This window comes from Sarcophilus harrisii, chromosome 3, assembly GCF_902635505.1.
Source record: "Sarcophilus harrisii chromosome 3, mSarHar1.11, whole genome shotgun sequence".
Taxonomy (NCBI): Eukaryota; Metazoa; Chordata; class Mammalia; order Dasyuromorphia; family Dasyuridae; genus Sarcophilus; species Sarcophilus harrisii.
Genome location: NC_045428.1, coordinates 11,286,400 through 11,309,004, shown reverse-complemented (window position 1 = coordinate 11,309,004; position 22,605 = coordinate 11,286,400). Strand labels below are relative to the sequence as shown.

Sequence of the window (22,605 nt, the reverse complement as noted above, 5' to 3'; positions counted from 1 at the left end):
TGTGTGTATATATATAATATACAATAGAAATATATATAATAGATTATATATATAGATCTCTCTATATAAGTATATAGAGATCTATATTTATGAATATGTTACATAAACACACACACAAAATGAATATATACCTAATGCAGATATGTATAGATATATACATGCATATATAAATATATATATATATATATGTTCTGTGCATATATACATATCTGTACATATATTTATAGGTGTATATATGTGTGTGTATCTGTGTTTGTATATGTCTCTCTATATATATACACATAGGTGTATACATATATATATATACATTTATATGTAGATGTAGATATTGTATGCATATATGTATATTTAATATTTGTATGATATGTATGTACAAGTGTAGATGTATAGACAGATCTCAACCAAAAACAAGTTCCTGGATCCCAGGTGGTTGAGAAACACTTTTATAACTAATGAGGCTCTTCAGAAGCTCTTATTTGTAGATAAAATTGCACTAAATGAATTAAGCAATTTTGCAGAGCTTCCTAAAAGAGATTAAATAATCATTCAAAAGCATGTGGTATAAAAATAACCATAACTGTATTTCAATATAATTATATTTCAATATAATTCACAATATCAATTGCAATCTTTTGTCTTTTATTTCAGACTTTTACCAAAATAATTCTGATGAGGGCATATTGCTAAAGGGGTCCAGGATATAATAAAGATTATGGATTCTGCCTGCCTAAGGCATCATAAATAATTTTTGAACTTTTAGTAGTAATTCCTTTCTTCTTCCTTATAATGTATAAAGGTACTTTTGAATACTTATATTAAAATTAAAAAGTAATAAATTTGTAAAATAATGTTTGCAACATATTGGCCAGTGGTGGAAGTTAAGTTTAATTTTATATTATCTGTGAGAAAAGTTCTTGTAAATTAATAATTAGCTGAATGTTGATGGAATTCATATGCAATGACTGGACACATTACAGCTGTTTTATCTACTCACTGATGCTCTCCTAAATAAAAAAAAAAAAAAAGTAATATTTACAAGCAAAAAATCCCTGGACTCTAGTTACTTTATATACTTGAAAGCAAAATATTTTCTTTAAGAATGACCTGTAAATCATGAATTGCCCAAATCAGACTGCTCATACCATACATCTGAAAATAATGAGATTCTAATCAAAACAATTTATTGCATAGAACAACTGCTTTGTTTTCTTCTAAGTACCTGTCTGAACCATGCAGATGGTTTACATCATGATAACTGAATTGTGAGAGCCTAATTTTTAAAATTCCAGTACCATAAAAACTGGACAAAAGAACAAAATTTGAGTTTCTTTCTACAAAAATCAAATGCATTCTTGAATTTTTTTTGCTTTCACCATCCCCCTCCCCAAAAGAAGAAAATTAAATCTTCTGTTAGTTACTGGCTAGCTTTAAAATGATTCCAAGGATATATATACATTTCTCTAATTCAATAACTGGACTTTCTTGTCTAGTTACAATATGGAGAATTAAGGCCTAACATCAGATACTATTACACACACACACACACACACACCAATAAACAGATTTTTTGACCTAAGTCTATTGACTTTGTTTTTTTTTTTTTTAAATGAAAGGCTGTGGTCTACACTACAATAGTTGGTACCTATCCATTAAAGATGCTATGTTATTATATTCAAAACTTTTTTTAGACTTTTTAAAAAAAATCTTTCTAACTCTAAATGCCTAGTTGATATTTTCACATATTCATATTTGTAAGCAAAGCAAAGGGATATGCTGTGATCTGCAATATTAAATATAGATACCTGTGAGCAAGACATGTATGCAGAGTTAATAATATAAAAGGTTTTTTCCCCTTTTTTGAGCTCATCCAGGCTCAGCCTTTTACTTTACAGAAGAAACTAAAGCACCAAAAGATAGAGTGTAGTCAGTGAGTGTTATTTAGAAAGTAAGCAATAACAAGGAAAGGAGGGAGGGAGGGAGGGAGGGAAGGAAGGAAGAGAGGGAAGGAGGGAGGAAAGGAGGGAGGGAGGAAGGGAGAGAGGCAGGAAGGAAGGCAGGAAGGAAAGCAGGAAGGCAGAGAGGGAGGGGGAGGGAGGGAGGAAAGGAGGGGGAGAGCTGTTAAGAGACTTTAGTTGATGAATTTCTTCATTTTTTTTTTCTTGTTGTCAACTCTATCTACTGTTAAGTCTAAATTCTACATGCCATGGGCATGTTCACAAAATAGTCCTAAATTAATGACATGTATCTATGAAATCAGTTTAAAGCCAGCCAATGACCCAAAATACTAAATATATTTCTGTACCCACATACAGTCAAGATTTAGTCAATTTTTAAAAAGTAGCTTTTTGTATTGTGTTGTTGTTGCTATTGTGTGGAATAGGGGGTGAGATTGAGATTATTTCAGTCATTTTTCAAATGAGAGTGCTTTATTTTAGGAGATTAGAGTTCTGGAAATTGATGTCCAATATTATTTTCTTTGAGTCTTTACCACACTAAGAATGGTTACTTACTTGATAGATATATTTGAAACTTGTTTTACTTTATTTTAAAATAAATTGGGAGGGTTTAGAAACAACATTTTTAGTATCTTCAATTATTTTAGAATCAGAAAGACTACTGCCTATTGATTCTGACCTTAATTCACTTAGTCATTCACTGACACAGGAAACTCTCTGAAATGGTATTTAAAAAACATTTTACCTCTAAATTATAAGACAATCACTTTTTACTGGGTGATCTTGAGTTTAAAAAAAAATCTTTTAAAAGACAAAATATCATGATTCACAAGAGTCTGGTTTCTGTTAAAAGCCCTATTGAACTACTTAATTTAATTGTCATTTTCAGGTGCTCTGATTTATTTATTTCCCTTTAGGGAATCGGTAGGAAGAGGATTCAGGATCATTCATTGATGTCTCTTCTTTCCCGAAAAGCTCCATAACTGGGGGGAAAGGGATGGGGAACATGGGGTGGGGAAGGAAGACTTTATGCAGTGTTCTGGGTGCTGAAACATATCAGTTGGTATATATTGATCTCTTAAGTAATTACCAGAGAAAATGAACAGTATCAATCAGAAGGCACAGAATTTATAAAAAATAATGTTTGATTTTGCCTTTCTACCCAATGACTTTGCAAAATATTTAAAGGCATCCTTTTGCTTTATACTTTGAATTTTGTAGTCCTCATCACCTCTTAAAATTATATTTAACTGATTTATGCTTTTAAAACTTTGCCTGATACCTTTTATATCTTTTTCCCTTGCTCAAATAGCCAAGGAGGGAAGATTGAAAGCATGAAGTTTTTATCCACTAACTGACGACTTGAGTTCTGCATGCCCAGGACTTCACAACATCATGTTCTGTCAGAGACAGACTCCTCCTCCACTTTGCTGGCTCTCTCTCCCTTCCTCCCTATTTTTGTTAGTCGTTCGCTCCTTGTCTGGCCCGAAGTCATCTCTGACATGGCCCTCCCCTCCCCTCCCCTCCCCTCTTCATAGCCAATGAATCACATTTTGGATCCAAGCTAAGTGTTTCCTCCATGACTCACACTACCTTAACACTCTCACTTTCCTGTAATCTAACTCAAGGACTTGCATATGGTAGCATTTAATCAATGTCTAATCAATCAGCTGAATACTATTCTCACCCCTTAACTCATCTTTCTTCCAAACTATCCTGCACAAAATCATCAAATTGATCTTCTGAAAACAGTCTTACTATTTAATACACCTTTCATCGAAAATCTTTAAGGTCAGATTCAGGTTAAAAATCTAAGCATCTGTTTGGCATTCGAGGCCCTCTCCAACCTAACCTCAAACTACCTATTTTGCCCTTATCTCATTCACTACCTTTCCTTTATATATCAATCAACTGGACCAGACCCATTGTACACAGAAGAGGCTATACTTAGCCTGCAAGGTCTTTGTTCCCAACACAGCTCCTCCATCCCCCACTGCACAAGCACATACATGCCAGGCACACAAATCCCTTAACTGCCTATTTGCATACTAACAGCACTCCTTCCTCCCCAGCATTTTTCTGGTTCCCCATTCTCCACTGAGCCCCTTCAGAATATTCCAATCCAAAAACAGAACTATGGCCTTGGGAATCCCCAGTAACTTCTCACTTACTGTATTCCTTTGGAACTTATTCTAACAATAGTCACTAGTGTTTCTCTTTTCATCTGCATATATTCTAATTCAACATCAGGACTGGAAGGGGCAGGGCTTCCTTCGTGAACTTGGGGTACTTAGCAAAAGAGAATGTACTGATTGTGTATCACATGTTAACAAAATGACCAGGTAACTTTTCAATGGAAAAGAAGTCAGGAATAATATATAAAAACCTATTATGATTTTATCATCCTTATTGAAATACGGATAAATATCATATTTCCTATATTATTAGCTACTAATATGAAATTTATATTCTAAAGAACTTTCCAAAGAAAATCTTTATTGAAGCAACACAAAATAATCAAAAAATTTTGTCCCCTAAGGGAAAAAAACAATACCTTGCACATTTTAGGTGCTCAATAAATGTTAATAGAATTGGATTATGATGTTTTCTATAATGAAATTTTCTAACACTGTCAGGTAATATTATTGTCATTGGAATGACAGGGTGACAGGTTGCTGGGTTGTCAGATAAAAATTTTCACATTTTTAAAAAAATCATATGACACCTTAGGAGGAATGTCAATAAACATTTATCAAACACCTATTAGGTGTCAATAAACACTTATCAAGTACCTACTAGGTGTCAGGTTCCATGCTAAGTGAAGGGGATACACAATGAAAGGAAAAAGACAATCCTTGTTTTCATGGAACTCCTCATGTTTCCTCTACTCATGTTTCCTACTACTTGGGTATTGAAAGTATAAGTTCTGTTATATTAATTGAATTTCTCAAAGTCTTTTGATATGGGAAACTGTCAGGTTTTTCTTGTTTGAAGTACTAGAGTAAGAATCCATTCTCCCCAAAGTTCATACCTGTAGAACTCTAATAATCTAACAAAATTATTTATAGTTAAGTCATAGACTCCACAAATGTCAAGAACTGAATGGGAGCTTATAAAGTAAGACTAACTCTCTAGTTTTACAGATTAGGAAACTGAGGCCCAGAGAATCTAAATGACTTACCAAAAGAGGATGTGGACTGAAACTCCAAGACCTCTAACATCCCACTGTATTTAGATAAGCGGCCCAAAGGAGACAATAAGCAAAACAAAACAAAGACCTAATTTGAAGGCTGTGTTATCTCTTTACTCATTAAAAAAAAAAAAAAAAAAAATACCTTCTATGTATATCCTCAGAGACAGAGAAACAAATGGAATTGCCACAGTCACAGTGGAAGACACAACTTCACAATTACACAAGAGTAATCAACTGATACATAGGAAAAAAGTAGCCCTGCTCCTAAAATGAAGTTTGGGTTCATCTGTTTTCTCAGAGTATTTACCAAAAACTCCAAAGATTTCAGCCAGGACTACATGGGCAGCCTGTGTTTACTGCTAAGCCTATAAAGGATAGTATTTTAGCACTACTATAAAAACTAAGTAGCACATTTCAAGTGTTTCTTGTTAGTGATGATACATAGTCTACATCAAGAAAAAGTACTGTGTGTTTAATAGTGAAATCACATTGTGCAAAGCCTTCTTGATTTGATAAGGTCATCTATATGAAAGACACAATATTATCCATCATTTCATGATACAGACTTTTTTTTTTTCACTACCAAAGTACTGCTCTCTTCAATTATTATCAAAACATGTAAAGAAAGTCAATGCAAATAATGCTTACAACAACAAAACTTTCTATGTGATGTGGGATTAACTTGTTGGAACTTAATAGATTAATTAGATATTTTTCCCAAGAGCAAAAGTATAAATGGCAGGACTTGCCTGAAATTTGAAATTCAATGAAGTGTAAGTTTTAGATGCATAGTAAATTAAGTATGCTTTCACTCATTCATTCATTCATTCCTTGAGTATTTACTGAGTACCCACCAACAGGTCATGGCACTGTCCTAGTCTCTGGGAACTTGACAGGGATTTGAGAAAAGAGAAAATAATTCCTGCCTTCAGGTAGTTCTTCCATTTTGAAAAATAGCATGAAATTCACAAAAAAGTAAAACTACTAAAATATAGGCAAATTGTGAATGTAATGTCTTCTATTGTTATATATGCTTTCTTGAAATGGAAATTTACTGTTACACATTTTGAATTCTGCCAGATGTTCTGATGATGTTCATGACAGAGTTTTGTTGTTTGTTTTTTCTTCTTTTTCTGTCTTTTTTTTTCTTCCCATTTTTTTTTCTTATTTTGTATTTGTTTTAAATAAATCTAATTTTAAAATAAAATAAAAAGTAAGAAGACTTGATAAAAAGTAAAGTCAGTAGAAGGAGGCACTTGCAGCAATTTGCCAGAGCATGCATCAAAAAGAGACTATATAGATTTTCTATATAATAACTAAAAGGTAGAGAGAAAAGACAGAAATTTCAAAAGAAAAAAGTTATTCAACAAAGTGATCAACACATACACTCTCGAGTTGTTCATCCAGACCTTAAACAATTACTCAACTACTTGGAAAACCTGACAATCTTTGTGGTTCACCAAATGTCTGTTACTAAAATATATTTACATTATAAGAATAAGAACAGAGACTGTGAAAACTGTGTTAGATAATTGTGGTCCATCGAAAAGTTTTCCTTCTGAAACACTTTCCATGTGCTAAATGCTGGCTTCTTGCAAAAATGAAACATGTAGCTGACAGTATTTTTCAAAAGGGATAGCTACTGGATCTGTGCTTGCATTGTTAGCGAGAAACTTCCTAGTGAGCAAAGTCCCTCTGCCAACGTAGGCTGGTCTTTTATTTACCACCAAGAGAGTCTTAAAACTTGAGAAAAAGCATTCAAGCAGTTTACAAAGCCAGAGCCACAGAGATAACAGAGTATGCTATGAAGGATAGGTTTTGAACCAGCATTGATCTGTTTCTGAGACCAGCCTGCCATCCACTAGGGCACATTCACTTCTAAAGCATAAAAGTAGATTATGGATTGAAAGCAGAGCTATTAGTAGAAATAGTTACATGTAGGGATTAAATTTACTATAACATATTTCAAAAGCATTCCTAGAAAAACACACACACACACACACACACACACACACACAATTTGTTCAGTCCTCTCCTTAGAAAAAATAACTATTCAATTTTATTATTTCAAAATAAGTTCAAAACCTCTCAGGAAAAAAAAAAAGGAGATTTTTCTTTTGAATAGGACAGCCAAGACCTCTTGATTACTTCTACAGAGAACCACAAGGGAAGGGGAGCTCAGAGTTTAGTTGAGTTCTGAAACCTTTATTTAAAACTGTGTTCTCCAGAAAAAATACAACACTTCCCTTTTCCAGGAAAGCCCAAGTCATCAAATGAGAAAAATGGTAAGAGTTGGAAGAGGCTTTCCTCCACATTGCTTTGATGAATATTCTAAGTAAATTTTACTATTAGAAGTTTCCATTTACTAAAGTCATTGAAAATGTGAAGAGATGCAAAGGTATCAGATGACTGGCCCTAATAGGTCAAAGAGGAATGAAAACAAGACCTAGAACAGCAGAGAAAATGGAAGCCGCTGTATCATCTGGAAACTACGTGGTTTGGTCAAAAGAGAACTGAATATGGAATAAAAAATAATTTTATCTTTCTGAGTTGAAATCCAGCCTCAGCCTTACTAGCTGTGTGATGCTGGGCAATGCGCTTCACCCTTTCTGCCTCAGTTTCCTTATCTGAAAAATGATCTGGAGAAAAAAATGGCAATTAACTCCATAATCTCTACCAAGAAAACCTCAAAGGAGATTTCAAATAGTTGGAAAAGACTGAAATTATACAACAATAATATATAGTTTTGAAGGCAGTGAAAGGCAGATCACCCTAAAATAAATGGACCAAAAAGACAAAGAACCCTTTCACTAAATGATCTATTCGTGGTAAGAGCTAATATCTTTAGGTTAAAAAGAACATCAATTCTGAATCACCTTACAAAAGATACGATAAAATCCCTCTGAGAAAAATATGGATTAAAGTATGATCTACATGGATATCTGCATGATACCTATGTGAATATGCATACAGACATGTATCCATCATAAGGAGAGCTCCCATTTTATAATAGCTCCCACTTACTTATATCTTTAATTACAAAATTAAATATAAATCTGCTTTATTCAAAGAAAAGGAGATAGAAAAAATACAGCAGACAGAAAGCCTAAATTAGGTTTCTGTTTAGATTTTTATTTTTTAGACTTTTTGTTAAAAATATTAAAACACTTAATCCAAAAAAAAAAAAAAATCTTGAGTTGTAACATCTGCCAAAAAATTTAGTTTCCGGATATGTTGAAATATCCAAAGAATTTTATTTCAAGGGATCAGAAATCAAGAACTGGAATGGGCTTTGGAAGTTACTAGATAGAACAAGTCCTTCATTTTACAGATGAGGGAACTGAGATCCAATCTGACACACGGGCAGAAGGATCTATAGGAGGATTTGAAATCAGGCCCTCTCTACCTACATAGTCAAGGTTCTTTCACATTAAGATTTGAAACTTGGCCAGTAGTTTTGTATATTTAGGCTTCTAATCAAGGCATGGTCTTAACCTTCAGATGGATGATAAAAATAGAACCATTGTTCTCTCTGTGTATGTGTGTGTGTGGTGTGTTTTTTCCTTGCTGTGGCCATTAGCCCAGATGACAATGATAAGGCTGTCATTAGAGACTGATGGGAGTAGGAGAGGTAGAATGACTTGAAAGAACTTTCTTCAACATCTATTTCTTAATGATATCCCAAAGCATGAAGATTATGTTCCTCATTGGCTGACAGACTGGTATATGGGAGACTGATTATGAAATAGCTAATGGAACTCACTCATTAAAAAAAGAAATTGATCATGGATATTTTTTTTCTATGAGGGAACATATATGAATTTAATTTATACTATACAAATATATAATCCATATTATATGAATTTATATATAAAAGCACATGTAATATAAATAGATCATATGAATAGATCATACATCTGTATATAAAATACCTAATAGTTACATAATACTTTAAGGGTGGAAAACACTTGTTATACCACAAGCTTCTCTAGTTTACTAATGAGGAAATCAAATCTGAAAGAAATAAAGGGACTTATCCAGAGGAGACAAGCCAGGAAGCATCTCCGTAAGGCTTCAAATGCAGTCCAACACTCCATCTCCTATGCTCCCAATCTACTGTCTAGACAGTGGAGCTACTAGTGTATTCAGAGAGATGTACACATAAGCATACATATTTGCATGCACACGTGTTCCAAAAGTTCTCAGTACAGTTTAAGCTTTATAAATACACACATACACACAATTATATAAAAGCAATAGTTCTTTCTATGTCTCCCCAATCTTTAGCACAATGCTTGGCACACTTATAATGAATATTTATTGACTAACCCACACACATTCTCATATTCTCTCTCTCTCTCTCTCTCTCTTATACACACACACACACACACACACACACACACACACATATATACACATTTTGAGGAGAACCAGACCTATGATTTCATTGTTTTAGAGAGCTCCTAGTGATAACACTCTCTTTATCAATGCAGATCAGTCCTTTTCTGCAATAAATGTCCTTAGAAAATCACCTGGAGAACTCAGAGGTTAAACAGATTGCCCAAGGGCAGAAAATCTATGTGTGTCAGAGATGGGTATTCATGGGTATCCCAGAGACTTTCAAAATGCACTATGTCTTTTGGGACACTCCGTGAATATGTATTTTATGTGTATTCTCTAAAATGCTTATCAGTGTATATAATTTTCTCTTTTTTAAAATAAAATAGAACTTCATGTATATCAAATCCAACCACCTCAATTTCCTGATAGAAACAGACATGTCAGCTGGTAGGGTAATTGGAAAAACACTAGGGAATAATGAGCTTCAGGTTCCAGAGCCTGAACTCTGGAGTGGAGTCAGGAAGGTCTTCTCCAGAAAAGAATCTCTTCCGCTCTGTGCTGGGGAGCGTTTGAGCAATTCTGCTGTGTCCATGTCCAACTACCTCTTGGCTGATTTAGCAACTGATTAGCTAATGTGGGATTTATTCAGGCTTTGTTCCTCTTCCTCCTAGTGCCAACCTCTCGACTATTTCTCTGTTCATTATTAGCCTTGGCATCAGAAAATGGGAATGGGAAAAAAGAAAAAGCAGAACAGGATATGATTCCAAATGCTCTCTTCTGTAATGTATTCTTCTCCCCGGGGAAAGTGACCAAGCCTGACACAAATTCCAGACCCGCTTCTCCACCAGATTTTCTCAGACTGGTAGAGGGACACCCCCAGATCCCTAGAAAACAGAGTGTTGAGTCAGATAATGGATATCAGCTCTTGGTATATGGGTCATGGTTCAGAACGGTCAGAGGCCTGACATCAGGATGAGCTGGCTGGAAAGGTCAAGGCTAGGGATCCTTCTAGACTGAAGCTGACAGTACTTCCAATAGCACTTCCAAAGAGAAACCCCCTCCTTTCCTTTTCCCTAAGTCAACAGTCTTTTTATTTCCCAAATCATTTATTGTGTCTCTCTACACCACGTGCAAAGTTTTGCACTGAGCCAGAGATAAATAAGACAGGCTAACTCTTAGAAAACTTACAATCTCCTAGGGAAGATAAGATATTTGTGTGAATTACTATAATACAGGGCAGATAGTGATAAAGACCATGGCAGAGGTACAAAGTCCTACAGGAGAAGTGGGAAGAGGGAAAGATTACTTCTGCTTAATATTAGAAAAGCAGTCAGAGAGGAGGCTTCATTAGAATTCAGACATGAAGGGTAAGGAGGAGTATAGCAAGTAGAAATTAGGGGCAAGAACATCCTAAGGAGAAAAAAATATTAGCAAAAGCACAAAGGCAGGAAGAGGAACCAGAAAGCAAACCCTAGGGTACCAGGAACTGGAAAGGCAGGCTCCCTATCTGCCATTTTTCAGTCATGTCCCATTTATGTTTTCTTGGCAAGGATACTAGAGTGCTTTCCCATTTTCCTCTTCAGTTCATTTTACAGATAGGGAGAATGAGACCAAGAAGGGTGAAGTGACTTGCCAAACATACCATAACTAGTAAGTATCTGAAGTCAAATATGAACTGAGGAAGATGAGGTCCAACATTCTATCCACTGCACCATGCAACTGCCTAGCTACTTAATACTGACCTTTTTTTTTTTTGTCTAATAACTTTTTTTGAAAGATCTAACAAAAGGGTCCAATGAAACATATGTCTGATGACCTTTTATTAGACAGCACTTGTCAGCCACCACCCTAAAGGGGGAAACTACTTTAAGAAAGAGTGATATAATTGATAAAACTTCAACTTAAATGATCTATAAATAATAATTATTGCTATTCTGACTCCATTTTCATTTGTAGAGTTGAGTGAAACTATTTAAGGTGATAATATTGATCATTCATTTATTCATTCTCTCAGCAGAAATGTCTAGAATACTTTTTATGTATAAGCCACTGTGCTGGGACAAAAGTGGGAACAACTAGTCTAACACTGCTTTTCAAGAAGCCCGTACATCTCACTGTTGTCCCCTTGCCTTACTGTCCCTGCTTCCTCACTTCTGCCTCTTAGATTCCCTGGCTTTCTCTAAGCCCTGGCTAAAGTCCCTCCTTTCACAATTCCCCTAAATACTAGGGTCTTCCCTCAGTTGATTTTCTGCTTTCTCTTGTACACATCACATTTGTACATAATTTTTTCCATGTTGTATCTCAACATGAAAGACTGGACTGTCTTTTCCCTTTCCTTGGCTCCTAATGCTCAGTACAATAATGCAGGGACAAAGTAGGTGCAGGGGAAATGATTGACTGACAAGAGCATGACAAAATACTACCGAAGTTTAGAGGAGGGAGACAACTTATTCATCTGAGAAAGGGAAAGCTTAGAAAAACTTCATGAAAGAAGGACATTGACAGGGTTTTTGAGAATGAAAGGATTCATAAAGAATCTATAGTACAACCACCACTTGAGTTATTCTTGAAGGATTTGGGTTATTTTTTTAAACATTCAGTTTTTACTTGCAGCTTTACATTCTCTCTCTCCCTCCCTCTAGCTCCTCCACCCAATAAAAAGGCATGTAACATGATCCTCACTATACATGTGAAATCATGAACAAAGTATTTTCTTTCATATTAGCCACGTTGAAAAAAAAAAGTGAGAAAATATGCTTCAGTCAGTACGCAGTTTCCCGGTTCCTTCTCTGGTGATAGTCAGTATTTTTCATAATCATCATATGATGAATCTTTTGGAATTGTGGTGGATCACTGTACTGATCACAATACCTAAGTTTAAATCATCCTTACAATATTGCTTGTACTATATAGAATATTCTCCTGGTTCTGTTCACTCCATTTTGCATCAGTTTATCCAATTCTTCCCTAGGTTTAGGGGTTTGGGTTTCTCTGTTTTGTTTTGTTTTCTTTTTTTCTTCCTGAAGCTATCCCCCCTCATCATTTCTTATGACACAATAATATTCCATCACATCAATTAATATAACTTGTGAGCCATTCCTCTTTTGATGGACGACCTTCAAATTCCAATTCTTTGTCATAATAAAAAGAGCTGCTACAAATATTTTTGTACATATGAATCTCCATTTTTCTTTGATCATTTTGGGATACAGACCTAGGATTTTGATGAGCAAAGTTCCAAGAGAAGAAAAGATATGGGGGATTGCAGGAGGAATGAGAGCAATGGAAGAGAGAGTAAACGAGAGAAGTTGAACTCCAAACAAGGAGAGTTTTAAACATATTCTTATGTAATGGCTCAAGAATTACCCCCACAGATTCTTGTTGAAGTTCAGCTTCCACCCAACCCAGGAGTTTGCCTTTTCTGGAGTAATGTTATATAATACACAAAAAGGGATTTCCTAAATATGAAACAGAAATGAATGTTTACAAGGATAATACTTTCAACCACAATCTTTTTCCTTTTTATCTACATACTAAAATCCATGGTCCTCTTTTTTAGCCTCTTATTAAAATATGTTTGCCAATGTCCATGTTTTCCCCTGCCTTTCTTAGAGATAAAGACGATTTGGGGTTAGGATTTCCCTCTGACAAATACTAGTAACTCTGTAACACTGAGTTGTTTACAAGTTACTGAAAGTACAAGGGAAAGAGTTTCAATATAAAGAGTTCCTGATCCTGATATAAAGGCATCAAGGTAGTACCACAGTGGATAGAGAACCAGGTTTAGAGTCAGGAGCCTCATCTTCCTGAGTTCAAATCCAGCCTCAGAACTTACTAGCTACATGACTTTGGGCAGGTCATTTAGCTCTATTTGACTCAGTTTCCTCATCTGTAAAATAATGTAGAGAATAAACTTGAAAATCACTCCAGTATCTTTATCAAGAAAACCCAAAAAGGTCTCAGAGAGTTAGACACGACTGAAAAATACTGAATATCCTGATGGAAATACAGGACTGGACCAACCCTCAAGCTCCAAATTGATACATGTTTGGATCAATATCCTTTCTTGAGTGAAGCATCTGAACCCCTTGGGATAGATTGATGCATCACTTATCTGCCTGTTAAGTCACCTTAATATTCAAGTTATTATTATTTTATTTTTGTTTGGGGGAGTGTGTCTGGGGATAGCCTCCCTTTCCTACTTCCATTCCGTATTTTCTCAACATTTATGACCCTTTCATTGCTTATTATGTATCTATTTGTTCCTAGTAAAAAGACAAACAAAAAACCTTATGCTGAAAGCTATTCATCTTCAGGAACATGAGGTTGAGAACAATGTATCTTTCTAGTAAATAGAGGAGGATGTGTTACAATAAGCTCAAAAGAATAAATGAAGGACCTCTTCTTTGTTTAGAGGGGAAAAAAACTGGGACAAAAATAGCCTACTATTTTTAATCTGAAGCAAATTAAATAACAATAATAGAATAATCAAAGACACACAAAACTACTGACTGAATACTCTAATAACAGATTAAGAATTAAATAAGATATTAGAAAATTGATAAAGGCACATAAAATTGAATTAGAAAAACATAATTCTCATTTGCCCAAAATGTATGTAATTAATATTTATAGCATTTTATCATTTTTTCTTTATTTTTTGAGGCCATCAGGATTCAGTGACATATTTAGGGTCACAATGGTATTAAGTGTGTGAGAAAAGATCCTTATGACTCTAAAATTACTCTCTATCCACCACTCCATCATTTCTCTTTAGGAACACTGAAATCACAAGAAAGATTCTCGCTCTGTCATTTTGTTTTATGAAAATTTAGTTATTATGCTTACAGATATAAATATATATAAAAAGATTCTCCCCCCTCCACAAAAAAGCTAAATATTGATAAATTGACGATGTCAATTATTTATTTTTTACAACTGCATTTAATCCTGAAATCCTAAAATGTGGATTTTTCCCTCAATTGCTTTTGTTTTTTTTTTTTTTAAAGAATAGCCATCTTGAGCTGCCTGGATCTATTACATCATCTGATAAATATAATTACAGATAGCAATCAGTGTTGAGGCATATTCAAAAATAAGTCCTAGGTATTGGGGGTTACATCACTTTAATTTGTTAGATTGAACTAAAGAAATTTAGCATAAATGCAAAATCAAGAACCTGAATGTAGAAAAGCAGAAATCTTTGCTGCATCCTTTGAATACTCCTCATATTTTTCATAATGTGATATCATAAACTTCCAAATGACGTGAATAAATTCAATGAAAATAATTTTCTATTTTGAAAACAAGTGTACTTGAGTGTGATGTGCCTAGAAAGAGCCTTGATATTATGGGGTCTAACCTGTTACCTACATCTTTTGGCATAGAAAGATGTACTTTTCAGTTTCTCCCACTCATGTCAAAGCAGATGACAGTTTTTTGTACGGACATAGTCACTATTTGAAGCATGATCCTATTTCAGAGACAGCACGTCCACGTTTTTATAATAATTGATCTCAGAGGAAAAGTAATTCTCAAGAAATATGACTAGATTTCATCTTGAGATTAATATACCTGTAACTATTATAACAAAGGGCAATCATACAGAGACTTAAGCAAGATCTCCAAGAAAAATAAGAGAGGAAAAGTTCTAGCCATAGAATGCATAATATAAAAATGTAAATCCATCAAGGAGACACCATTTTAAGGCAATCACAAGCTCCTAGAACAAGATAACATCTGTGAAAACACGAATGAACCTGTGACATAGACAAGTCAGGTTCTGAACCATAAGCATAAAAGATTTATTTTTTAATGAAATAATATATTTTTTAATTTCCTTTCAGAGAAGCCAGAGCTATGTCTTTCACCTTGTAGGGAATTCTCAAAAACACAAAACTACATAAAACCTACTCCATGGATTCTTAGTAACTAAAAACAAAACCAGCTCAAGATATATAGTGTCATACAACAAAGATTTCTTACTGAACCCTCTGCCTTCCACGTGCTCAACGAGTATTCTGCTGCAAGATAGAATTTCACCGGGGTTTAATCTTCCACTCAGTGAACATGAGTTGGTCTTGGACACTGAAGGGAAATAATTCTCAAACTTACTTATTAAACGATACATCCTTTGGACATGGATAATCCACTCTCACCAAAACAATACACTACCCTTCTATTCTTCAAAAAAAAAAAAATAAATAAATAAATCTTATAATTTATAAGTTTAGAAGAGGATTTAATGACCATCTTTAGCCAAAAACCAAATGAACAGCTAGCTATCTAAAATGTGAAAAACATTTGGAGACAGTGTCATAAGGGAGGAGGCCCATTATCTTTTGTTTATCTGATGGATACTTTCTCAAGAATGAGAATCAATTTCCCTAGAATTCTAAAGCAATCCAGTATAGTTGTGCTGCAGCAGAAAGAGATTCATATAGCCTTACCTCTTAGAGCAACTATTATCTACAGGAAAAGGCCATTCTTTTGGTTAATTTTATTAATATTGGTTCAATAGCTTTCTTTTTCTCTCTAAAGAAGGAAAAAGTCAAGGGAAAAGAAAGCACCTATTAAGCATTTCAAGATAATGGCTATTTACTGAAAACTCTATTTTAAAATAAATTTGAAGTTCAGGACAATGATAACTATGGTGTTTCTAAAGGATTCCTAAGTAGTAATCAGAGTCTATTCTGGCCTACAAGAGGTGTTAAGACTCATCCCCTAATTATAAGCCTCATCTCTGTTATTACCACCTCACTATTAAATCTCTAAACTAAACAGTAGTTTCAGGAAAATAAAAATAGAAGTAAGGAGATGAGTTTTTATCCAGTAAATTGGCGACTATCTTTATTTTGAGGGAGAGTTCTAGATCAAGTACCTTTCCCCTCCTTAACAAAGAAGTTGGGGGATTTTCTTTTTTTTTTTTTTTTTTTTTTTTTAGTTTTCACCAGGTCAAATCTCTAAAAGAATAAAGGAAGTTTCACTCAGACTTTCTTCCAGGATTCTTGTTTCTGACTTTTATCCTTGATTGTCAAAAGCATGACATTCACTTTCTCCAGCCTAAAAGACAACTTAATTTAGAATCTTTTCAGAGAAACATTCTTTCTAATCGATGCCACTGTTTGGATTTTATAATGACTCATGGATAATTGCTCTTGAGCTGAGATGCATGACCCTCCTGAGGCCAGGAGTGCTTTAGTATCTTCCCTGAGGTCAAGAGATGGTAAGCACCATGTCTGGAATTTAGGCCTAGGTCCTTGAACCTGAGTCAGGGATGCTCCTTGCCCTGCCCACATGGGACTGAAATAAATGAACTGCTTCCAACTCATTCTATCCCATTCTCTTTTTCTTGAATATCCCCCAAGTCTTGAATTTCCCTTCCTTTTCCCTGAAATAATCCTGGCTATCTCTCTGGGGCTAACCTCACCTTCCCATAGTTTAAAACTAACCATTCTCTATTTGTTCCTATAAATCAATCTTAGTGAATAAAATTTCATTGATCAACTGAGAGCATCTAATTCTGTGAAGAAGAGACCTTCACTGCCATCTTGTTAACTCTTACATTACAAAGGTTTCAGATATAAGAAGCAATATTTTAACCCCTAGTTTCCCAAGAGAAAGCATAATATTCTGTTCCTTATTTTAGAATGAAGATAGCTTTTTTTTCCTTTTTTTTAATCCCATTAAGAATCCCATGACTAAAGGCAAGACTGCTAGCCAGAACTGAAATAGAAGGAGGAACATTTAAAGGTGATTGTTTTTGAAGTATGCAAACCTAAACACAATAATGATACCCCAAAGCATATTTCCCAGTTGTTCCTGTTGTCAGTATTGCCATGTAAGAAATGGATCTCTTAAGACATATGTGCTTCATAGGACAAAATTAAACCAGAAAAGAAAAGAAAAACCTGTCCAAAATCATGCAGATGAGGATTTTCTGAGTCTCCAGATAATAATAAAAAAAAAAGTGCTTGTGCTTTAAGTGTCACTGTAACTACAGATTTTTCTGGGGCTGACGACCTCTTCCCTAAAACTCAAAGGTTATTCTGGTCGCCCTCCCTCAGTAAAAACACCTATCATTAAGTACATAAAACTGAAACCTTTGATGAGGCCTCTCCAAATCCCATTACCGAATCTATATTTTCAGTTGGCCATCTTCTCTAGCAAGAACCCAGTGCTACCTGGGTGAGAATCCATAAGAAAAGAAAACAGATGAAGGCCCATGGAAACTGGAACCCAAGAGAAGCTAAATCTCCAGGGGGGTGACACCTCCAATTTTATTCAAAGACTCTGGGTGACAGTGATGGGATCTCCCTAGCCAGTGGCTTATTTTTCTGATTCAACAGCAAAGTCCATGCGACACATTCACATGGCCATAAACCCGTATTGAAACTGTGGTATTTTTAAAAGATCTACACAAGATGAATTTTCCATTTCTGAACTTTGGTTTGAAAACACGGCCACAATAACAGTTCATCTCAGAAGCAATTACCCATAGAACCAAACCTCCCGAAGATTATTGGGGGGGAGGGGGGGGCTAACATGGAGTAGGAAAGAGTGCTGTGGAATATAAGTCTGAATGAATCGTCTGTATATAACCTGCAAACATACAGTTGGTTCAAAGAGAGGACTGAGGAATAGTATGTCCGGAGGAGGGGGGGTGGGGTGTAGGATTTCAAAGCCCAATGCAATGGGTCTGCAAATCCAAAGGCATTAATTAAGGCTCATTTTGAGTGTGTGTGTGTGTGTGCATGTGTGCGCATTAATTTGTTGCTCTTGTTGGTTTTTAAAGAAACATCAGGGCAGGCCTAACTTTGTCACCCTGACTCCATTTTCCAGCCATGGGCTTGTGTCTGCCTGCGTGAACGCCCTGCAAAGTTAATGGTGATCAAGTTTGTGATGTGCCCTCTCGTGTTTTAATCCAAGAGAACATGTACGGCTCAGAGCCGGCCTCTCCCCTTGGGCTCTGCAGAGCTCAGAGCACAAATGGTTATTTTGTCTGCACCCAAACTACTATGGGATGGGGGTGGGGGGGGGATTGTTTTGAAGCCCTCCACCAGAGACCCACCACTGGAACCAGCCAGGGAATCAAAGTCTCCTCACACGACACAACAGCTTCCAATAAAAGATTCCGACTCCATTTAGAAAAGGGGGTGGGGGGTGGGGGGTGAGGGAGAAAGACAACATATTTTTCCCTGCTTTTGTCCAGACCCGAGAGCCCCCGGAGGGATTATTGATTACTTCGCTTCACCTTGAGTGAAAGCCAGGAAAAAGCCACCTCCGGGGTCCAACCCAGCTCGGCCACTTGGGATTTTTTATGGGTTTTGAGTGACGCACTAGAAAACTGGGGAGAAAAAAAAGCGAAAGAAAGAAAAGCTCCTTCTCATTGCAGGGCGGCTTCCGCCCCATAAACTTGGCAAAAAGCAAACTGTACTGAAATACTCCACTCCCCAAATAAGGCAGCCCAGCTAAACATGTCATGCGTAATTTATGTTCAGGCGGCGGAGAATTAACCTTTCGGTGAACATATTTGGCCCATATGAAAAGCAGGCTGAGGGCAGGGAGGGAGGGGGCTGAGAAGCCAAGCTCTTTGGGGGCCACGGCTCCGGCTCTCCCTCAGAGCCCCGGGGGCAGGCAGGCTGGCTCTTTCTCTCTCCTTTCTCTCTCTCTCTCTCTCCGTTTCTAACAAAGGTCAGTAAGTTGTGAGCACACTTGCACGCACCTGTTTTCTCTCTTTCTTTCTTTCTCTTTCTTTCTCTCTCTTTTTTTTTTTTTTTTTTTTTGAAACTGCAAAACTATGTCCAGGCTGGTCTTTGACAGGGTCTGCAGGGCGCGCGCATACACATCCACACGCGCGCGTACACACACACACACACACAGAGGAAACCCAACTGCAGCTGTGACCTTCTGCTTTCTTTAGGGCTGGAGATGGTGTGTGATAGGAAACCATGGAGTGTGGTGAGCCAGCCCCTGCCTGCCTGCCTGCCTGCCTGGTCGGCTTCGTTCTGTTCTCCCCAGAGCTTAATCTCACTTCCTCGTTCAGCCACCTCCATTTCTCTCGGCCCCTCCAGAGTCCCAACGGCAGAGTCCGAGACGAGGAGGAGGAAGAGGAGGAAGAGGAGAAGAAAGGGGAGGGGGGAGAGAGAACAACTATGAAAATGGAAACTTACCTCTCACATTTTTTTCAGAGGCAATCAGACTGTAGACGGCTGGCCCAAGGCATTGTGGGATTCATTCTGACAAGATGACCAAGATTGGAAATTGAACTTGTCAGTCCCTTGTCACAGGAGCATTATGAGGATGGCCACAACTCATTCAGCTGCAGTGAAAGGCTGTTGCATGGAGCTGGGCAGGCTCTTATCTCTGAAGTCTGGTTTCCGTTGCTGCCTGCACCGCCCCTCCCCCATTCAGCAAACCCTACCAGGAAGCACTGGGCGTACTTGCTCAAGCCTCAAGAATGCACACACAGGGAAAAAAAAAAGCTGGGAAACTTTCATCTGCAGGCTCGCCCGGCTGGCACTCCCCCCACCCGCCCCCCGCGAGCCAGGCAGGAAGAGCCGCAAAGGCCGTTCCATCGGCGCTGCCGCTCGGGGATGACGGAAAAGGGGAAAGGGAGACCCTGAGCTCCCGAAGAGCATCCCCTCCCAAGCCCTAGTGGTATCTCCCATCTTATATGTAAAACATTATAAGCTGGGAGTGTAAACGGGACACATTCCCGCTGCCCGCCCGCGCCTTTGGACGGCCCGCCGGACAAACGCATCCACTGGGAGGGAGGCCTTCGGAGGGCACCGGGCAAGAGCCTCCGGCCAAGGTTAGGCTGAAGCTTAGGAAGAAACCTTCCCACTTAGCGGGGCTGCCTGACCGTGCAGAAGCAGCCCCGTCCATAGCAGACACCACATCTGCAGAGGAGGGAGCCCAGGCCGTCGGGCACTCTGGGAATCCTGCGACTGGCAATTCCTTAGCAAACCTGGCCGTGACCCTCAAGACTTCCCAGCATTAGGAAAAGCCAGAGTTTGGCTTCTCGTTCATTTGGTGCAGAGGTTCTTTTAAGCTATTTTGGGCCACGGACCCACCCTATCCTTTGTCAATCCCATGAAGCCTAGCGACCTTTGCTCACAATCGGGTCTTTAAATACATAAAAACATGAAATTAAATATGAAGAGTTACCAAAGAAACCAGTTATGTGCAAATAGTTGTAAAAATGGTTTTTGAAAAGTTTATAGACGGTTGGTTACGAATCTTTGTTCCTTAACAAACAATATTCTGTGTTAATATCAACACTGGACTCTTAAAAAATATGGCAACGTTTTGTAAAACATCAAAAACCCTCAATATCAACACGCTGGAGGAAGGGATGGGGTGACCAGAAATCACCTCATAGATCCAAATGTCATCTTATTAACTCAGGTTCATCCTCTTGGGAGCTCATGGTAAGGCCACTAGATGAAGTCAGCAGATACAGGTTCAAAATCTGCTTCTGATGTCACCTTAGCCAAGTGCTGACTTATTGGGATCATGAATTTTTCATTTAAAAATGAGGAGATAGATTGAGATCAGAATTTCCCAGCCTATGGTCCATTTGATATTTTAAGAACTGAATTTGAATAGAACTGGTCTCCTTTGTAATCCTCTGTATTATATTTTTTTTGAATTGAAAAACATGATTTTTGAGAAAAGTTTTATAAGTTTGGCAAGAGGGCTAAAAGAACGCAGAATACAAAAAAGTTCAAGAACCCCTAGACTACAACAAGCAACAGACATTTATGAAGTGGCAAGCATTCTGTGAGGGACTCCCTGACCTCTGGGATCCTTACCAGTATTAAATCAACATTCCTAAGATGCTAAATACGAACGCTGCATCAGATGGAAAAAGTTGATTTTATATTCTCTGCACATGAGAAACAAGCAGAACCTGAGATTTCACTGGTCAAAAGATACTCCCTGTATCTCTCTTTATCTCTCTTTATCAATGGAGAATGCTCATGTTCTACCCCTCAAAGTAAGATGCTAAGTCATTTGCTCAGGGTCAAACAAGAAGTAAGCATTAGAGGCAGGATTTGTTTAGCTCTGCTTTTAAATATTCTTATTTTCCATGGACTTTAAGTCCATGGAAGTTTTTTTTTTTTTACAAAAAAGTTTTGTACAAGTTTTTGCACAAGGGGATTTGAGGGGCAGTACTGCTGAATAGGTAAAATTTCCCCAAAAGGTAATGGCAGGATTGAGTTAAGAGGGATGATGGAACCAGGCTGGGCTACTTGGATTTGGGGATATTTCTACAATGTAAGCCACCTAACTCTTAGTGTCCTCCTAGTAGGCATGAAAATAATTGGTTTGACAGACCTCAGAATAGAATTATTTTTAAGTAAATTAATATAATCTTTCTGTGGGATGGGAGAGGCAACCAGAATCACTGGGCTTTTGGATTATCTGGAAAGACAAACACATCTATTATTAAAGAGGTTCTCTGATGAGTCTACAGAAGCTTCTGGCAAAAGTGCTAGAGAAGGAGATGAGGAAGAAAGACATTCTATGGAGATGTATAATGTCTCATATTTCCAAGATTTCAATCACCCCAAGGTATCAGAGGTTCATAAATAACTAGGGATGCTCTTCTAAGCACATTAAAAATGAAGAAAAACCAAACCAAACCAAAGCTGCTTTAAGAACGCCCAAGTGGAGAGCTTCCTTCATTTTCTCTTTACTCTCCTAGAATTCTCCTCCCATTCCCTGCTATTGTTTCAGCCTATTCCTTCCCTTCCATTCCTGCAATTGTTAGGGGTTGCCTGGAGCTGTTTCCTGTTCTTTGCAAGCAGTAGCATGATCCCGGGGTTGAGTTTAACTCCTAGAGCATGGCTACTCCTTACTAATATTTCCTGAGGAACTTAGGTTTTGAAAATGATGGGAAATATCACATTAGCAAGATGTCTGAGCGTGTAGACATGTTGAATCTTTCCAAAGGAAAAAGGCAAGTTTGCCTTGGGAACAGTCCAGAGAAGCAAAACTAGGATGGGATTTGAGAGGGCTAACCCAGTCAACAAATCACTTCTAGCAGGAGGGTTACTCGGGTTGCCATTACCTTCTTGGCAGGATAACAGTATTCCTTCGAGGTACTTC

The 22,605-nt window shown here is 37.2% G+C and overlaps 1 protein-coding gene across 12 annotated transcripts in view; it reads right to left on the bottom strand.

Moving 5' to 3' along the window:
- Window positions 1-22,605, bottom strand: part of MBNL1 (muscleblind like splicing regulator 1) — a 244,817-nt gene that overhangs the window by 196,530 nt on the left and 25,682 nt on the right. For 3 of the 12 annotated variants that reach the window (XM_012546638.2, XM_003766215.3, XM_031957540.1), the window contains exon 1: window positions 19,662-19,974. The exons of 2 other annotated variants lie outside the window; for them this stretch is intronic. The gene's annotated coding sequence lies outside the window, so the exon portion shown is untranslated. Of the gene's footprint in view, window positions 1-19,661; window positions 19,994-22,605 lie in introns of those variants that run through there. 7 more of the 12 variants (XM_023500853.2, XM_023500857.2, XM_023500850.2 and 4 more) reach the window with 4 other exon arrangements.